Below are 19,860 nucleotides of genomic sequence, written 5' to 3' on the forward strand. Positions count from 1 at the left end.
GATGTTCTGTGTTTCCTCTGAGAAACTAAAGACTCTCTTCATCAGAATTAATTTCATTTTTGCCATACGTCTAGGAAAATATAAATGGGTATTTTAATATTTTGTTAAAGGTGGACGAGAGAGGCCAAAGTATGTAGCAACTTTTCCACATCTGCATTAAGGCAGGTGTGGGATTGAGGGTGAAGTCTCAAGTGTTTCTGCAGAAGCACCTGTGTTTCTCAGCAAGAGGCTAAATCATGTTTACAGGAATCCCCTCTGTACCACCTAAGATCCTGCAGACAAGTAGCATCTAGTCTGTTCTAAATGTCTGAGGCTGCTGAACTTCCACTCGGTTCCGGTTTCTGCTGAGGCTCAGTAGGGAAAGCTCTGTTCTGGGGGAAATGTGATGGTAGCACACTATACCCGCTATTGGGAGCTTAAAGAGGACTCTGCTCCTTGCATAACCTGTGGTATCTGTAAGTGGCCTTATCAAGAGCAGTGATTACTCTGGTCAGAGGGACGTCCTGCTTTCTGTGCAGAGGCTCTTGTTGGTTAAGAGGAAGAACGACAGCACCCACGACTTTGTGGAGGCAGCAGTGCATAGAGGAGGGGCCCTGGGCCAGTCTCCTGAGCTCCATCCAAGTTGCTTCTTTTGTTTCTTACTCAGTTGTGTCATCTGTTCATAGGATACTGTAATAATGCCTACCTCTGTCAATTGCTGCACTGAATTAGATGGCCTGTTGATTGTAACTCTCCCGGGACAGTTGTTGGCACAGAGTAAACAGTGTCTATTAGTTTTTCATTCTACTGTGTCTAGCATAAGAGAAACTTTATTAGTCTGTGCATATTTCCTTTATGGCCTTATGAGAGACTCCAGACCTCCATACTTCCGTGATGACAATTTTATCAGTGGTGTTTTCTTACGCTAAACATGTGGCCATGACATGACTAGGACTTTCTGAATGAGAACACAGATGGGAAACCCATAGGGTTGGAGGTCACAGTATTGTAAATGTCCCTCCTTCCGTGATGGATGGTGGTCTTTGGAGCAAGAGGCAGCATCTCTCCACTTGCAAAGGACATGAAGGAAGCCGTGACAGAAGGGCGGTTGTTGGAGTGGAAAGAGCTCTGGAGTAAGAATGAAGGTTCCCAGGCTGTATCTTCAGCAGTGTTCCTAGGAACTGTCAGTGAGCAATTGATTTCTCCTTCCTGACTTTCTCTGTCTTCATCTGCAAAGGCAGGTAAATTTCTCTCTCTCCATCTGCAAAGGCAGACATCTTGCAGTGTCTGAAGCATTCAAATTTGCAAATACTTATGCCCGCTTATTACAATGAGATAAAGCCCCTCGCTGTGTGGTGTTGGAGAAAGCACTTGATGTGTGGGCATTTGGTGGTAGGAAGTGGTTCAGACTGGAGCACTCCCCTTGGAAAGAATGTCCCTGAATAACATAGCAGAAGCCACTTGAAGGGCCTGTGAAGTCACCTGATGTGCAGAGGATTATGGGACAAGTTTGTTTATCCTCTCCTAAGAGAAAGAAATAGGTTGTAAATGTGAACTGTGACAGGACACCAAGCCTGTCCCTGGGAATCAGATCTGTGTCAGGATGGCAGAGACAGCTGCCAAAGTCCAGAGAGAGGCTGCAAAAGCCTCCAGTGGTATGGAGAGCAGAAGTGTTTTCAACATTTGGCTTCATCTTCATGATGAGCCTCCTGATCAGAAATGCACTGCCTGGTGGATCAGGAAACCATGCCAGGGCATTTTGTTAAAGAGAAAACATGAGAGCTTTCAGTAGAATGGGGACCCATACACAGATGTTCACGTCCCTGCGCACATTGGGCTGACTGTCCTTGCAGAGTGAAATGGGAAATATCTGAACGAACACACCTGTACTTGCAGAAAATGACAAAGATGAGGATGAAGATGTTCATGTTGTGAAGGCTGAGAAAATACAGGAATCACATGCCCCCTGGTAACACTGAATAATCAGGAGTAAGTAATGAGTGGTAAAGTATGGAAAAGGTCTAGAAGCACACCCATGGAGTCTCCCATGGGCCAAAAGCCTGCATTCCCTTGGCCACAATATGTTCAACCCACCTTAGACACAGGGTGTGGCAGCTGTTGTGGTTCTTTGTATGTGCTGAGTGCCGTGTCTGAATTTTACAGGGATAACTGAGTCTCTTTTCTTCTTGGCTCCTTTCTGCCCAGTATAATGAATACCAGCTGCTCTCTTTCTCTCTGGTTCCCATGGCAGCCATGCTCTGTTGCAGAGAGGAGAATTGCCTGTTTCCTCTCAAAGGGAACCTCCCATTTGCCTTCTGGGACCACTCTCTCATTCCTCCTGTGAAAACTAGCTAGGACTCCCTGGGGTCCAATCCCTCTTTGTTTAATCTTCTGTCATCTCTATCCCATCTGGCTCATCAGGGAGGTCCAGAAGATTGAAGTCAAGAAAGTCCCTGAGGACTCACTGGAGAAATGTGTCATCACTCATTCAAATAGCTATGGCCCTACTGACTCCAGCCAGCCTCACGGAGACTCCAATGAAATCACATTTGAGGAAGACAACGTTGATTCTGCACTGGTTGTAGAGTGAATCATCTCATGATGTGGTGGAGGATGCTCTAATCATTCTTTCAGGTGACCACTATTTTCCTTGTTTTTGGTACCTCTGTCTAGGCTGAGGAAGATCAATTCTGAAGACAGTCTTTATACACACAAATTTGGTTTGAATCAAAACCTATCATGGGATACTAAACACAGATACCAGGGAATTTTTATCTCATCCTCAGCTCATGCCATGCATTTGCCGCCGAGGTCCAAGTATCAAGTTACCAGACCCCAGGCCAGTGTGACAAGCTCATGGTCACCTGTATGCAGGAGGTGTACAGGAGGTGTCTGTCAGGTCTCCTAGCTTTGATTCAGTATCTCTTATGTCATTATGCCATCTGTCCCTGAACAATGTCCATGGAGTTTCTATTTATTTTCAAGGAAACTGAGAGCCTTGCCTGTTTACTTGGAGAGATTGTTCCCCAGGTTTCACTGCTCTGAGCTTCAGTCTTGATCTCTTTTAAGCCAGCTTGCTTAGCTGCATAGTCACCTTGAAACCAGGATGAAAACATTTCCTCTTCACCTTGCTGATATGTTTCCATAAAGCAAGGCTCAGCCCTGGCTCTCCACCCCATCCATGCAATGGCTGATCTGATGTTTCTTCATAGCATCATGTATTGTTTCTTGTTGTTGTTGACATGGAGTCTCCTTTTGTCACCCAGGCTGGAGGGCAGTGGCACCATCTTGGCTTACTGCAGCCTCCACTTCCCAGACTCCAGTGATTCTCCTGCCTCTGCCTCCTGAGTAGCTGGGACCATAGGTGCCCCCCACCACACCTAGCTAATTTTTGTATTTTTAGTAGAGATGAGGTTTCACCATATTGGCCAGGCTGGTCCTGAACTCCTAACTTCAAGTGGTTCACCCACATTGTCCTCTGAAATCACAGATTTTTTTTTTTTTTGGAAATGGAGTCTCCCTCTGTTATTCAGGCTGGAGTTTAGTTGCACGATCTCAGCTCACTGCAACCTCTGCCTCCTGGGTTCAGATGATTCTGCTGCCTCAGCCTCCCGAGTAGCTGAGACTGCAGGCATGTGCCACCATGCCCAGCTAATTTCTTTGTATTTTTAGTAGAGACAGGCTTTCACCATGTTAGCCAGGATGGTCCCAATCTCCTGACCTCGTGAAGTGCTCACCTCGGCCTTTGAGAGTGCTGAGATGACAGGCATGAGCCACCATGCCCGGCCCACAGATTCTTTTTTGTTTTGTCTTTTTTTATTCAGTCTCCCTAGAGACTGTCAAAAATTGTCAATGCCAACTCTATTGCATGTTATCACGGTGCGGTATTGGGAAAAGTTTTCAATTAGCAATACTCTCATCTCAGGTAAAACTCATCAGCTCTGATACTGGCACTGAGCAAAGCTCACAGATTCTTTTTAAAGCAAGTGTTGTTAGAATTTACATATCAGTCCAGTTTTGTGTATAGATGCCTCTAACCATTCAATGACCTTGGTACCTGGTGAGATAAGTCAGTATTGCAGCAACACTCCCAGAAAATAGTTTGACTCATTTTTGGAGATTTTCTGGAAGAAAATTGGTTTAACTTTGCACGGACTCAGGCAGAGAATATGGCATGATGATCTACCCATAGAGGGAGATTTTGGCCTGTGTGTCTGGAAAGCAGGCTCACCTACTCACCAGGCTTCATCTAGGGCACCCTGGAATGGTCCTGTCAGAATTTGTATTCTTGCCCTGAGAATATTTCTGTGGTTGTGCTATGACTAAACACTGATTTGGTCATATGTGAAGTGTGATTTGCTTAATGTGACCTGCGTCTCTGAATTTATTTACAGACAGACAAAGTGATGATGAGGAAGAGGAAGAAAGAGGGCCAGTGCCCCCAAGGTAATGCTGTGGAGTTGTGGGCTGTTAGTTCAATAGTGACACCTGGAGACTGTAGATCCTGGGAAAACGAGGAATTGATGACTAGAACTCTTTCTTCCCTTCACCAGCTACAAATTGTCCTTATTAACAATGTTGTGGGTGATTGGTGGCACTTGTGTAGGCTTTAATTTCTCACTCCTCCCAAGATGGGAACATGCAATCAGATGAGCCAGGTGAACTCAGCAAACAGGGATTTCCGGGTTTCGCCTGTTCTCCCCACTGTGTTTAAACCCAGGGAGAGACGCATATATGCTTTCTGCCCATTTGTTGTGAGCATGTTTGCTAGGATTTGTGAAGAGAAGGAATTCAAAACATAGACATATGATGTCAAAATACTGGAAAAGGGAGGCCCTTAATACACAAGATCTGGGTGTCTGAAATGCCTCAGGAGCTCTGTTCACTTGAATGCCACATGTAAACTTCAACACAACTTATGCGAGGCAGTTGAAGCCCCGTGTTAGTTCTGGTGCTGCAAGTCATGATGATAGTTTACTGGGAGAGTCGGTGGCCTGCAGTGGCTCATCTGTGGCAAATGCACTGAGCACATGCTGCTCATTTGTGCTCTGTCCCCAGGGTAGTCACCCTCCACCCTGCATTTAGAAAGGATAGGTTTCTTTTTTCTCTTGAAGGAAAAATGCCTTTGCTTTCTCTGACCATTCCATTCTGACTTCCATCAGATCAGCTGGGAGACTTTGTTGTCTAATCTCTGTTGGTTTCATCTTCTGTCATCCCTGTCCTGCCTGGCTCATCAGGAATCTGCAGGAGTCTGTGGAAGAGGAGGCCCCCCAGGAGTCCTGGGATGAAGGTTATTTGACTCTCTCAATTCCTCCTGGCACATCTGCCTTCAATGAGTCTTACAGGAGCAACTTGCACTCATTAGAGGAGCAGCAAGTCAACTTGGCTGTCGACATAGGCAGTGAGTATTCCATTGTGAAGTTGATAAAGCTCCAATTTGTGTCCCAGATAGACCCCGTAGTCTTTGGGCCTTGCCTCGCTGGCCAGGCTGAGAGTCGTCATCACTGTGGGCTGAACCTGTCTATCAATGTAGATTTCAATCACTCTGGATTCCAGTCTGAAGCATGGGCATGAGGCGGGTCAGTGAGCTTTGCTCTCTCTCTAGTCTCAGTCCATGCCCGTCATACCCTGGACCGACTGTCAGGACATTGAAACCCAAGGCAGGTGTTGCAAACTCACACCAAGCTATGCAGCGCATGTCCAAGAGTTGTCTGTCAATCTTAATTAAATGTCTCTTGCCAGCTACCACGTTCCTCAGGAGTTTTGTTCCCATGCATGTCTGTGAGGTTCTTTCCTGTTTGTACAAACTTGGGATAAAGGGATAATGGTCTGCCAGAATAGGGACGTTTCACCATTGGTTCTGAGACACAAACCAAGGAATCTCTATCATGATTGGCCTTGAGACCTCCTGAAGTCTGTCTCTCACATTATCCTGTTCTCATGCTGAGGAGCCTGAGGTCCCTGTGCAGGGATTAGACAGTGGACTGTTATGGGTGTAGGGTAATGGCTTATTTTGTCTGTCCCTATCTGAATTTATTGCAGAGATTAAAAAGGACCAAGAAGAGGAAGAAGACCGAGGTCCACTGTGCCCCAGGTAACTCTGAGCAATTGTGAACAGCTAATGTTGTGTTGACACCTGGAGACGCCAGGTCCAGGGAAAACAGAGTGGGCTGATCATATCAATACCATCTTTTCAACGAAGCCTGAATTATTCCTACTAACATTGCTGTTGGTTTTCATTGCAGTAGATATTTAGGTTTCCATTTCTTCCTCCCCTTACCATTTACTAACTACTGTAGGTTGACCATACTTGTTTTTATGATCAGTGTACACTGTGTGTCCTGAGGGCACTAACTCAGAGTGTGCTTTTACCCCCTCATCAGTGTGTCACCTGGACGCTTCACTGAGCTTACTTTCTCTCTCTTTCTCTGTCTTTCTCTTTCATTCTTTTTACCCTACTCTTGTCCATCCCAGCATAAGGCAATAATTTGTTACGTTATTAATGGATCTTTGTTTTTTCTTTGTTAACCACTTTCTTGTGCTACCCATGAAATCTAGTTGGGGCTCTGGGTTGTCTTATTTTCCCTGACTTATTCTTTGGTTTTTCCTCCTTTTTTAGGCTCAGCATGGAGCTAGTGGAAGCATAAGAGCCTGAAGTCTTCTGGTACTCACAGAATATATTGTGTTCAACATATACAGCGTATCTTGAGTTTTATTACACATGCCCGGCTTACACATATGCCATTGTTTTATTTGTAGAAGAGCATGTTCACTTGACTTTGGACATGGACAATAGGTTTCTTACTATGATGGTGATAAGACTCCACCTAGTCTCCTGAATAGGGGTGATATTCCCACACTAAGGCAACATGTCACATGGGACTCTGCCAGTGCAGAGTATGAACAACGCCATGTTCTTGCTGAAAACGCTTAGCCTGAGTTTCATAGCCTGAGGTAATCTCCAGACAACTTCAGAATGTAGAACAGTGAGCAGCACTACTGACCTGTCTCCTTCAGACAGCCCATGTCACCACAAATCACACAACTAAAAGGAGAAGAGACATTTTGGATTGAAAAAGAGTAAAAGATAATGTAGCCACATTTCTTTAGTTCTTTTGAACCCAAAGTGTCTCCTCATCTTTTTGTTGTTGTCGTTGATAGTGGTGACATGGGCTTGTTTGTAGAGGACAGGTCAGCTGTCTGGCTCAATGGTCTGTACTCTGAAGTTGTCTGAAAATGTCCTCATGATTAAATTCAGCTTAAGTGTTTTTCCGGGAACACTGCAACGTCAATACTACCTCACCCATCTGCAGGTAGAGACGGTCCCGTGTGTCTACTATCATGATCGTGATACCAGGACTGTTCCACCATCTGTCTGTCACCATGATCATGATACCAGGACTGTTCCACCATTTGTCTATCACCATGATCGTGATGCCGGATCTGTACCTTTCAGAGACACCTTATTTATACTGAAGTAATTGGGAAAATGGTTTTTAAAAGTATTAATATCTGTATTCAAATGATCATCCCTCGACATTTTATTATCCATTAATCAGCCCTGGCTGTGTCAATTATTATATTTACATCTGTACAGTGGAAATTTTCTATTTTACTGTATCTTTGCTTTTTCTAGTTTCTGTTGTTGAACAAAAAAAATTCCCTGCCTGAATTTCAATTTTTGTCAACATTAATTTTAATCTATACAATGAAAATTTTTTGTCTTTTAGATAAGACTGTCAGCATAAGGCCACAGCAAAACAGAGATTTTGCTAATGTTAAACCTTTGTTAGTTACTGGCTGACGAGAGAGGTAGTTTATTTAATTAGCTGCTAATATCTATTTAAGTGAGCAGCCAGAGAAATGTCTATCAGACTAAGTATGTGCAAAGCCCAGGCCATTCTCTTTGAGTCTTTTAAACTATTTCAGAAGAGAAGAGAATAGGCAGATTCCACATATGTGGACAGGAAGGAGAATACACTAAAAGACACAAACAACCATTTCCCAAAACAGAATAGAAAATCTATTAAAATTCATATTTTCTCATGAAATGTAATCTCTCTAAACTTAGCCATTATATGAAAGTCAGTTCTTAATATACCACATTACATTGACTGTTGACATTCATAAGAATTCATTTCCATGTTTGTTATTCGAAGTAGCAAAAGGACTATAATCCTTTTTTCTCTTTGCCATGATCTTTTTAAGATTGAGGATTGTTTTTCAAAATAAAACCAAAGATTTTAAAGATTGAAAATTCACATTAAAATTTATCTTTTCAAAGTAATGATGTTTAACTCATGCTGTCTTATTCCTGTTTGTAGTATAACTGTCAAGTGATCATTTAACCATTCTTTAAATGTTTCAAGTTACTGGAAAGAAACCACGATACAGGATGTACCTTCTTTTGTTTCTTTATTTTACTTTAAGTTCTGGGGTACATGTACAGATCTTGCAGGATTGTTACCCATGTATACACATGCCATTTTGGTTTGCTGCCTCCACCCCCCACCGTCACCTACATTAGGCATTTCTCCTAATGCTACCCCTCCCCAATCTCCTCACCCCCTGCTATCCCTCCTGTAGCTCTCCCACCCCCTCACAGGCCCCAGTGTGCAATGTTCCCCTCCCTGTGTCCATGTGTTCTCATTGTTCAACACGCACTTATGAGTGAGAACATGTGGTGTTTGCTTTTCTGTTCCTGTCAGTCTGCTGAGAATGATGGTTTCCAGTTTCATCAATGTCCCTGTAAAGGACATGAACTCATCATTTTTTAATGGCTGCCTAGTTTTCCATGGTGTATATGTGCCACATTTTCTTTAACCAGTCTATCTTTGATGGGTATTTGGTTTGGTTCCAGGTCTTTGCTATTGTAAGCAGTGTTGCAGCAAACATACGTGTGCATGTGTCTTTATAATAGAATGTTTTATAATCCTTTGGGTGGGTACCCAATCATGGGATTGCTGGGTCAAATGGTATTTCTGTTTCTAGATCCTTGAGGCACCTCCACACTGTCTTCCACAATGTGCCTGAATATTATATCTTTCTCTAGGTTTAGAAAGTTTTCTGCTATTAATATTATTTCTTTGAAGAAGCTTTCTACTCTTTGCTCCTTCTCAACCCCCTATTTAAGGCCAATCTTTGATTTTCTCTTTTGAAGCCCTTTTCTAGATCTCTTAACCATTCTGTGTTTCTTCTCATTATTCTTTTCTTTTTTCTCCTCTGACTGTATTTTGAAATAGCTTGTTTTAATGCTCACTAATTATTCTGCTTATATCAATTCTACTGACACTCACTCAGGCATTTTCCAGCTCCAGGAATTTTTTGCTGTTTTCTATTACGTCAGTATCCTTGTTAAATTTTTCTGATATACAGAAAACAAGCTCTGTTTTACAAGAGCTTCTGAAAGAACCACTACAAATAGAAAGGAACAACCAGTATCAGCCTTTCTAAAAAATACCAAAAAATAAAGAACATCAACATAATTAGGAACTTGCATCAACTAATGGGCAAAACAGCCAGCTAACATTAAATGGCAATATCAAACTCACATATAGTATTATTAATTCTAAATTTAAATCGACTAAATCCCCCAATCCAAAGACACAGACAGGCAAAAAAAGCCAAGACCCATTGGTATGCTACATGCAGACCCATCTCACATGCAAGGATACACAAAGACTCAAAACAAAGGGATGGAGAAAAATTTACCAACCAAATGGAGAGCAAAAATAAATAGAAAGCAGGAGTTGCAATTTTTGCTGATAAAATAGACTTTAAAGCAACAAAGATCAAAAGAAGCAAAGAAGGATATTACATAATGATAAAAGGATCAATGCAACAAGAAGAGCTGAAGATCCTAAATATATATGCACTCAATACAGGAATACCCAGATACATAAGACTTATAAAGAGACTTAGACTCCCACACAATGATAGTGGGAGACTTCAACATCAATATTAGAAAGATCAATGAGACAAAGTTAACATCGATATCCAGGACTTGAACTCAGATCTGGAACAAATAATTAACATTTATAGAACTCTCCACTTTAAATACACAAAATATACACTCTTATCAGTACCACATCACACCTATTTACAGGTTTAAATGAAATATTCGTTGGCTGCTTATTAGTTATTTTCTTCCCTCATTTTTTTTTCACGCCTCTATTATTAAACACAATTATAGGCATACCCATTTTTAGACTGCATTCTAGCCTGGGCAATAAAGCAACACCCCTGTTCTCTCTCCCTCTTCCTCTTCCTCTTCCTTCCTCTCCTTCATTCTTTTTTTTCTTTTTTTTTTATTCTTTCTTTCTTTTCTTTCTTCAATAAATAAATAAATTTATTTTTCTGATATAATTTTGAATTGTTTCTGTTTTCTTGAAGTTCATTGAGCTTTCTCAAAATACTTATTCTAAATTTCCTGAGAAGTTACGTATCTACATCGCTCCAGGGTTGGTCACTGGTGGATTATCTGGTCTATTTGGTGAGGTCATATTGACTTAAATGTTTTTGATACTGTTGATATTCGTTGATATCTGGGCATTGAAGGATAAGGTATTTGTTCCAGCCTTTGCAGTCAGGTCTTGTTTGTACCTGTCCTTCAGAGGGCCTTCCAGGAATTCAAAGTGGGCTGATGAGTTTCCCAAGCCAGTGGTCACTGCAGCCATTTTTGTACTACAGGGCACCCTAGGCCCAGGTACACTGCAATCCTTACAGATTCCCACGTCCCCAGCCCTTTTGGACTTGGGGAAGATCAGGAATTTTTCTCTGGGTGCCCAGGTAAAACCTCTAGCTTACTTTCCTCTATTTCCCCCAAGCAAAAGGAATCTCTCTGTAGGCTACACTGCCTGGAGTATGGGGAGGGGTGATGCAAGCATTCCCATAGCTGCTGCAGCTGCTGCTGTCATACTGGCTGTGACCTCAAGTCCGGTGTCCTCCAGACCTACGCAACATCAGGGTTTGCCCAAGGAGTGTTGTGGTCACTACAGCCTGCCTGCCCCTGACATTTATTTGAAGCCCAGTTAATTTCCAGTGATGAAGCCGACCAGAACTTTAGTGGGTTCTTCCTCCTGGGGCAGCTGATTCCCTTGTGGCCCAGGGTGAGTCTGTGGACATCAGCCTGGAATCAAGCACTGTTGGTTTCTGTTCAGGGCTGTGTTTCTCTATGGCAAGACTGGTACTGAGTTTCCTCCTTGTCTTCAAGACATTAGATTCTCTCTCAAAGATGCATTTCCTGCGGTTGGGCGGAGAGGCATCAGAAGCAATGCAAGACCATCTTCCCTGCTTTCTTCAATGCACCTTGTTATTATGCTAAAACCGGGTGCTCTGATCTCTCACCTGATTACTTAGCTCTTGTGAAAGTGTTTTCTTGCATGGATACTTGTTCCATTGGATGTTCCTTCAGGGAGACCATTGCTGGAGGGTTGTATTCTATGATCTTACTACACCTCCCACTTGGTTTTCTTTTTTAAATGTTTCTAGTAAATAATTGTGAAGTGATAGCTTTATTTTAATCTTGGGAATCAAAAGCATGTAGCTAAGAACTTTTCCCAAAAAGCATTTTAAAAATTTTATGTCAATGTTGATGGAATGATACACTTTTTGACTCAAGGGTCTTAAATGGATTTTTAGTTTTGATTCAGTGTGACAGAACACGGCTTTTTTTAAGTGTGATCTGCAGCCCTCATGTACTAAAATCACCCATGGTGCTTATGTTATAAAAAGGCAGATTCTAGGGCCCACACCACCTAAATATCCTGGGGTTGGAGACCAGTGTGTAGCTCCTGTCATCTCCACAGCTGCTTCTAAGGTACACAAAGTTTAAGAACCATTCTTTCATGTTTTCAGACTAGGGATTCTTACAAAATGGCAAAGAAGAAAAACCTTAATCTTTTAAAGTTAACAGTTCAAGCATTAGACTATGCGCTTCTTAAACACAGATTATCTTTCCCATTTTCTCTTTCCAGTTCTTTAAACTGTCAAGGGATTGGTGCAGAAATAGGAAACAAAGCAGTGAAGGAAAAACTTTATTTCTTAATATACATTTTGCTTTAATAATCACCAAAAAAGACTTCCATTTTCTCTCTCTGACCTGTCCACCAGCTATATTGGCCTTCAACAGATGGTGATAGCAACATACATAAATCTATATCATGCATTTATACACACGAACATGTATCAGCACTGTGAAGACACAGACTGGGCTTTACTATGGCTGGGGGCCTCTCCCATACCACTTAAAAATGAGCATAGGTTTGCTCTATGCAAGAATTTCAACAGAATTGGTCTGGCCATCAGTCCCCAGTTTCCCCAAGGTAAGATAGGGTGACAAAATGGGACAGTGTATTTGAAGTGAGGCCAGTCCAATTTGGGTATCGTAGAAGATAAGAAATAGGATGTGCTAGCTGAAGCCTGAGATGGTATCTGGGAAGTCACCACACTCATGATGTGAACTCACAGAACGCAGATGCCACAGTGCAGACCAAAGCCCAGCCTGACTCAACCCAACAGGGTCAGGTGTGGATCTGTGAGCAGCGCTCACTGAGTCCCCGCCAGTACTGTCCAGCAGGGCACCTCTGCTCAGTATTATGCTTTTAGAACCTGCCAAAAGAGCTCCAGCATTGGGACCACATGCTTCCTTCATCAGAATCAGGGTCCTACGTCCACTGAGTTTTCCATCCCAGGGCAGCTGATGAGGCAAGAAGTGTGCTGTTGCTAGTTCCCATGCTGTTGAGAAGCAGTCTCACAAAACCGTCTATGCAAACTACACATCTTTTGCTTTGTGCTGGGCCTAATAGACCTTGGCTAATGGTATTCCATAGCTGTCAGAAAGGCTTTCTGCCTTTCCTCCCGCTCCACCAGGACACACCTCTCACTCCTTCTTCTGGACCCTCCAGTGGACTTGGAGGAATGAGGCCCAGATGCTCCTCAGCAGATAGGTAACCACACAGAAGGGGACAGGCCCACACTTTCTGCTGTTTTAAGGACCTTTGGTGGCTGCATTTCTTGCATGGGTCCTGGAAGGCAAGGGTCACAAGACTGGAGTGTGCGGCAGAGCCCTTAGGGAGTTCACCTGCAGACAAAGATAAACCAAACCAAACCAGTGGATATTGCCAGGCCCTGCTGATGGCTACCTGAAGCTGCAGTGAGAGCGATGTGGTGATTAAGCCAGGAGTGTGGTGAGAGCCAGGTAAGAGGAGGAGCTAAGAGCATGCGCTGCGGTCTGGAGGAACAGCAGGTGCCCCAGGTTAGGGGAGCCTCCTCACTGCCCCGTGTGCCGAGATCCCTGCTCCAATTCACTGCACACTGGGTGGCTGGATCCTACCATTTCCTCTTCAGAGGCCAGGTGACTCTCCAAATCACTTTACCTCCATAGAAAAATGGCCTCTGCCATATTCCCCCAGAAAGAAGTGCTTAGCATGAAACATGCCTATACAGAAACAGCCTGTTGTAGGAAGAAGAGGACATTTTGCAGGGAAGTCCTCTGTTAAGTTGATGTCCAGTTGACATAACGAGGACGTGAAGGGGCCAAGTGTCTATGGACCTCAGAGCTCAATTAAGTCCAGCCCCACCTTTGACAGATGAGGATGCAGAGACCAAGGGACAAGCCCAAACCACACACCAGTTAGTGACAAACCAGGTATTAGAACCGAGGCCTCGGGTCCTTTCCAATGATCTATGGGAGGTCAAGGGGAAAGCTTCCACACTGGAAAAAGCCAGTGGATACCAGAGATTTTGGGGTTACATTTTCTGGAACAGGAATAAGGAGTTACAGAGGCAATCCTGTAAGTGTTGCTCTAAAGAGGCTCAGGAAAGAAAGGAATTATCAGAAAAACAAAAGGGAATTAATGAAAAAAAAAAAAAAAAAAACCAAGTTAAATCATGGCCCTAGTCATTTTCACACTATGGAGATCGACATTCTCTCAGGTTATGATTTAGAAACATTTCTAGGAATATGCTCCAGTGCTTATGGCAAATCTTTGAAGTTTTTATTTTATTTTATATAGTAAGCACCAACAAGTGAAGGAAGCGAGAGTGAATGAATTGGTAAATGCATGAATTGTGGAGGGGGTTGAAGAACTTTGACATCAGGGCTTTGATTTGGCAGGGCCTGACCCCAAATATGGAGAAAGGGAAGGGTCCTTTTCTTGTCCCGCACCCCAGGAAAAGCTGAGGACCTGCCCTGCTCAGCAGTGGAGTGCCCTGAATTGGAGGAGCCTGGGAAGGGGGAGCTTTGGCCCTGGATTAGAGTCCTGGACGTCCTCCCATCCTGAGGGAACATGGGGAATGGGTAGCTGAGCTCAGGTCTGGGGGAATGGGGTGGCTGCGCTGCTGCACTGCTCAGAAGTTACTCTGATGTTCGGGGTGCACTTGGAGCCGACTGCTTCCAGGAGAGGAGGCTTCTGCCTTCCCTGCCACCACCTTTCCTGGGACAGCACTTGAAAAGGAATCAATTTGCATCATTCCTGCTGTCACCAGCCTCAAAGACTAAGTAGCTTAAGTAGCTTATTTCTCCCTCTGCAGACCTACTTTCAGAGCATTCCCAGCCTTCACCTGGTCCAGCTGGTTCTCCAGTCCTGAAGTAATGGGGCCCAGAACACCCTTGGCTCAGGTTGGGTGCAGAGACCGACTACCTGAATGTTGCCCTCTCACTGCCTGCCCCACCCTCATCCCATTCTGCAGGACCCTCTGGTCCTGGGGTGTCTCTGGCTTCTGGCTGTGGCATAGATTGGAACCTGCTGAAAGCAGATGGAGGCTGCTGCCTCAGGCAGGACCCAGGGAATCTACAACCCTTTTGACCTTCTCAACTGGCTCCTGAGCCCTGAATTACCCTTTCCTCTCTCCTGTGTCACACTCCTGTGCCCTGGCCCTCTAGGGACTCTAAATGACAGAACTACGAGGTATCTGAAAGCTCAAGCCCAGCCCTCCCATTTGACAGAAGGGGAAACTGAGACCCAGGAGAAGGAAAGACTTGCCCAAGTTCAAACAGGAGACAGAGCCCCATTATCATGGAAGAACTGGTGCGTGGGGAGGGGCATGCCCATGAGACTTTGGATAGCACTCCACCATTGAGCAGGGTGGGGGTGTGAGGGAAGGGGTCTGGGATTTTTGAGCCCAGGTAGCTTCGCTGGGACTTTCCTTGTGTCTGGGACTGGGAGCAACAGTTCTTAGTTCCTGCGGCCCTGAGCCTCCGAAGCATTTTATGAGAAAGGCAGCAGAGTTGGGGGAGGGCAGTGCTTGAGGGTCCCCTCTCCATCCCCGGTCCTCTGCCCCAGAGGCTGAGCAGCAACCCTCAACTCCTGTCTCTGTAGGTAGCTGCATCATTGTGGAGGGAGTGGTGAGGCTGAGGCCAGTGTGAGACTCCCCTCACCCCAGAGCAAGGGCCTCTGTGCTGGACCCAGGGACTAAGGGGTACTGAGCCCACCTCCTAGACAGACACCTGCTCCTCACTATCCATGCCTGAGCTGTCACTCAGCAAGGGAGACAAGAAATCTTCCCTGGAGCCACTGACCTGTGTGGGCACCAAAGGTGAGATTCCACCTGGGGACCCATGATGGGGAACTGGGTCATTCCAGTTCCACCCTCCTCCCTTCCCTGGAAACCACAGTCCAGCCAGTGCTGTAACTAAGCTGTGACCAGAAAGGCAGATACTGTGTGTGTGTGTGTGTGTGTGTGTGTGTGTGTGTACACACATGTGAATGCATGCACAAACACCCAAGTGGGGGTTGGGAGGACTGACTTTAGGACACTGAGATATTCAAATATGTAAGACTCAAATTCTACCACAGTCAGAAGGGTACTGAGCGTATTAGAAATCAGGTTCAAACAAGTCCCTTCACTTCCTTAGTCTCAGTTTTCATGTCTGCAAATTGGAAATAATTCCTAGGAGGAGAAACCTATGCAAAAATGATCCCCAAGCTGGAAGTTGCTGCATGGAGGCAACACGATGCAGTCCCACTGCTCCCCGCCCCCATGAGAGGACTGAGGATGGGAAGAGGAAGGGCTCTGGCTCAGGAACACAAGGGCAGCCTCCACCGTCTCCTTGCTGCGCCCCTTTCCTCTGCTGCTGGCCTCCTCAGCCCTTCATAGGCCCAGACAGCAGGGGGTGGGGGAGCCCCGAGTTCTCAGAGGGAGATTTGCCCTAAGGTTCTCTGCTCCTTCCCAGGCAGTCAGGCTGAGGGGACAGCCCTCTCCCAGAGCTCCATCCCGAACCCCTCATGGAGGTCCCCCAGCAGGTTTGAGCACGTTTAGCTTCCCATGTATTCTCCAGCTTCTCTTTGGGTGGTATGGGGTAAGGAAGAGTTTTGCAACATGTCTGGACCCACAGATTGTGGTCTGGGCATGCTGGGGCTTCGGGAGGGATTGCAGTCTCCCAAGCCTTCCCCAGGGCTAGGAACTGGCCGGTGACCACCTGCTGTGTCCCAGCAAAACTGATGGCACCCAGCAAATGGCTATTGGCTATTCAGCTGTTCCTGCCACTTGGCCTGGCCCCTGTGCGTGCCACCTTCAAAGACAGCAGGACCCCTGCATACTTCCCACACTAGTGATTCTGTACAGAGGTGAAGGGGAGCCTCTCCCAGCATCCAGCTCCCTTTGCTCTGCCTCCCCCAACTGGGTGGTGACTGAGAATCAGAGGCAGAGGATTTAGAGAGCATCTCTTCCTCCTCCCCATCTGGCAGATGAAGAAGCTACCTATCCAGAGATGTGAAGGGACATGTTCTAGGTCACACAGCAGGCCAGTGTCCAGGCAGGTTCCAACCTGAAGTCCCTGGGCCACTTGTGCTGCCCCAGGCACAGATCACCTCCTTCCTCCACCTCCCTTGCCCCCAAGCTTGAACTTGCAGCAGGATCCTAAGATGAGATGCCGAGGGAATTGTTTTACAGATTTGTGGATCAGATCTCAGAATGAAAAGGTCTCTGAGCTCATCAGCCAGGAAGAAATCCGATTTGGCTTTGGTAGCCATAGTTACTGGTCATATATTGTTGAACTCTTTTTATTTTCTATGAACCCGGCAGTGGAGGGGCTCGGGGGCTGGACTGGCTGCTGGGCCCAGAGCTACTTCTGCACTTGGCAGCTGTGGTCTCCAGCATCACAAACCCAGGACTTGGGACTGAGGGTGGGAGCCATGCGGTGAGAGAGGACGGCCTGGACAGGTTGACCAAGGCCTGTAGTGAGGTTTTCCAGGAACCTCCTGACCCTTCAGGCCAGGGCATCTGGGAGTCTGGTCAGATCTCACAGGTTATGTAAATGTTGCCGATTTTATTCAGCTTTCATTGTCTTTTCCCCAGTGATGCCAAGCCTTCTCTGGGGGATTCAGGATGCAGAGCTGATGGGTTTTGATGGCGAGGCCTGAGTTGTGCAGGCAGGGGCAGTGGGTGGGGAAAAGGGGCCAGAGTGGCTCAGTTGGCAGAGTTCCTTTTGGCAGTGGGGCACTATGGCTAAAAGGATGGCCTGTGATGTTGCCTCCAGAGGCTCCAGTCCAGCCCAGCTCTGCAAGCAGCCTTGTAGGGTGGGGGTTGATCAGACATGATATAAATAAATAAATAAAGCACCTCCCATGTGCCAGACACTCAGTAGTACTCAGTGAATGATCAACTCCCCACCCAATCCCCTTGTAAGGGTCCTGGCAGATAGTAAGCCCTTGGACTTCTATTTCCTTCTGTCTGTCTCTACCAAGAAGAGCTGTTTGGGTGATCTGGCTGTGCTGTGTGTGTCCCCCTGTCTCACTGGCCCAAATGCCATCATTTCGTCCCTCCCCATGGCTGCAGGAAAAGACACTCTGAGGAGTGAGCCTTGGCTAGCGATCCAGCAGCCTGAGTCCATTCCCCAACCCCCAGGGGCACATGTGAGCCATGGGGGGTGCGGGTGGGGAGGCCAAAGGCTGATCAGTTGCTCGAGGGAGCCACTGGGAACAGGGGAGGATAAGCAGGGCAGCAAGGGATTTCCAGGAATGCTCCTGGACCACCTGTATCAGAATCACCTGGGGAGGTGTTTCAATACAGATTCCAGGTTGGGCACATTGGCTGACACCTGTATTCCCAACACTTTGTAAGATCAGGGCAGAAAGATTGCTTGAGCTTGAGATCAGCCTAGGCAACCCAGCAAAATCCATTTCTACAAAAAAGATTTTATGAAAGACAACCAGGTGTGGTGGCATGCCTCTGTAGTCTGAGCTACACGGGAGGCTGAGGTGGGAGGACCACTGGAGCCCGGGAGGTCGAAGCTGCATTGAGCCGTGAGAGTCAATGGAGTCCAGCCTGGGAAACAGAGTGAGACCTCGTCTCAAAACAGACCAAAGGAAACAAAGTCCAGGTTCCTGGTCCCCACCTCCTCAGAATCTGACCTGGTATCACCCGAGAATCTACACTTTAACAAGTAAGCCTAGTCACTCTGATTGACATTGAAGTCTGAGGATCTTTGCAGCAGAGAATAAAGGAGTCTGCTCCAGCCGACTTGTGGACCTGCCTACAGCAGGGGCCAGACCTCATGATGAACTAAGAAGTTCATAATAATCATCCCAGCTGCTGTGGTTCAGCAGGGGAGCAATGTCCCCCATCCCCACTCCATATTTCCCTCTTGGTGTTAGGGGGTCCAGTTCTGTCCCACTGAGTAAACTAGAGAGAGGACACAGAACAGGGAAAGTGATAGTGGCTGTTGCAACCGTCAAGGTTGGATCCCTCTGGTGTTGGCTGGGACATTTCTTCGGGTGATAGATGGACCCAGGAAAACCTTGTTTGCCTGATAAATATTGATCCATTGGGTTTATGAATCAGTGCTCACAATTACCTCACCAGTTGTCTGTCAGCCCCGGGAGGACAGTCATTCTTCCTCGACTCCGTCTGTGCAGCCTGGCCTTCTCTGAGAAACGGGTGCTTGGACAGGCTCGCCACACAGTCCCACCTGACTCCCCTCCCACCCCAACCTGGGCTAACAAGCCCAGGTTTTCTTTGCAGAGAGGAATGGTCATTTGTGCCCTTCTGAACGTCCTGCTGGCAAACTGAGCCAACAAAGATGTGTTTCTTAGGGGGATGCAGGGGCGATGGGGAGTGGGGGGTAGGTGCCTACTTCAGCCGCAACTGCAAAGCCGGGTTTCCCTGGCGCTGGGGCAGGGGATTGATTTCGGGTCTTCTTGCTGGGGAAAGATTTCAGACAAGTGTGGAAAGTCACCCAGCCACACCCCTTCCTCTATGGATCTAGAAGGCATTCCCGGGCTCTGTTGCCATTTTTATTTGAGATTCTAGGTAGGACGTGGGACTTCTTCAAAGACTCTGGGAGGGCCCTAGGATCCAGCTGCTAGGATGGGGCTCCCTCCTTCACCCCCACTTTCTCTCTGGGATGCTTCATGGCCCCATTGTATTAGGCTTCTCCAGAGAAAAAGAACCAATAGGAGATTTATATATGTCAGAGAGGCAGATTTATTAGAAGGAATTGGCTTATGTGACGATGGAGGCTGAGAAGCCTCAAGATCTGCAGGCAGCAAGCTGGAGACCCAGGAGAGCTGACGGCATAGCTGCTGTTGGAGACTGAAGGGCTGAGGACCAGGAGGGACGATGCTGTAAGTTCTCGTCTGAAAGTTGTCAGGCTGAAGACCCAAGAACAGCAAGTATTTCAGCTTGAGTCCAATGGCCAGAAAAGACCAGTGTCGGCTGGGCACATTGGCTCCCACCTGTAATCCCAGCACTGTGGGAGGCCAAGGTGGGTGGTTCATGAGGTCAGCAGTTTGAGACCAGCCTGGCCAATATGGTGAAATCCCATCTGTACTAAAAATACAAAAATTAGCTGAGTGTGGTGGCGTGCACCTGTAGTTCCAGCTGCTTGGGAGGCTGAGGCAGGAGAATTGCTTGAACCTAGGAGGTGGAGTTGCAGTGAGC

The 19,860-nt window shown here is 46.2% G+C and overlaps 1 long non-coding RNA gene and 1 other non-coding gene across 2 annotated transcripts; both read right to left on the reverse strand.

Annotated features, from left to right (window-relative positions):
* Nucleotides 1-3,803: 3,803 nt before the first annotated feature.
* Nucleotides 3,804-3,944, reverse strand: LOC119469581. Its single transcript, XR_005198416.1, has one exon. It is a non-coding gene; the product is annotated as a U4 spliceosomal RNA (small nuclear RNA).
* A 15,436-nt stretch (nt 3,945-19,380) lies between these two features.
* Nucleotides 19,381-19,693, reverse strand: LOC108296521. Its single transcript, XR_001821898.2, has 2 exons — nt 19,656-19,693; nt 19,381-19,571 (listed from the first exon to the last, which is right to left on the reverse strand). It is a non-coding gene; the product is annotated as an uncharacterized LOC108296521 (long non-coding RNA).
* Between the last annotated feature and the right edge of the window lie 167 nt (nt 19,694-19,860).

Source organism: Cebus imitator, unplaced genomic scaffold, assembly GCF_001604975.1.
Source record: "Cebus imitator isolate Cc_AM_T3 unplaced genomic scaffold, Cebus_imitator-1.0 Scaffold721, whole genome shotgun sequence".
NCBI lineage: Eukaryota > Metazoa > Chordata > Mammalia > Primates > Cebidae > Cebus > Cebus imitator.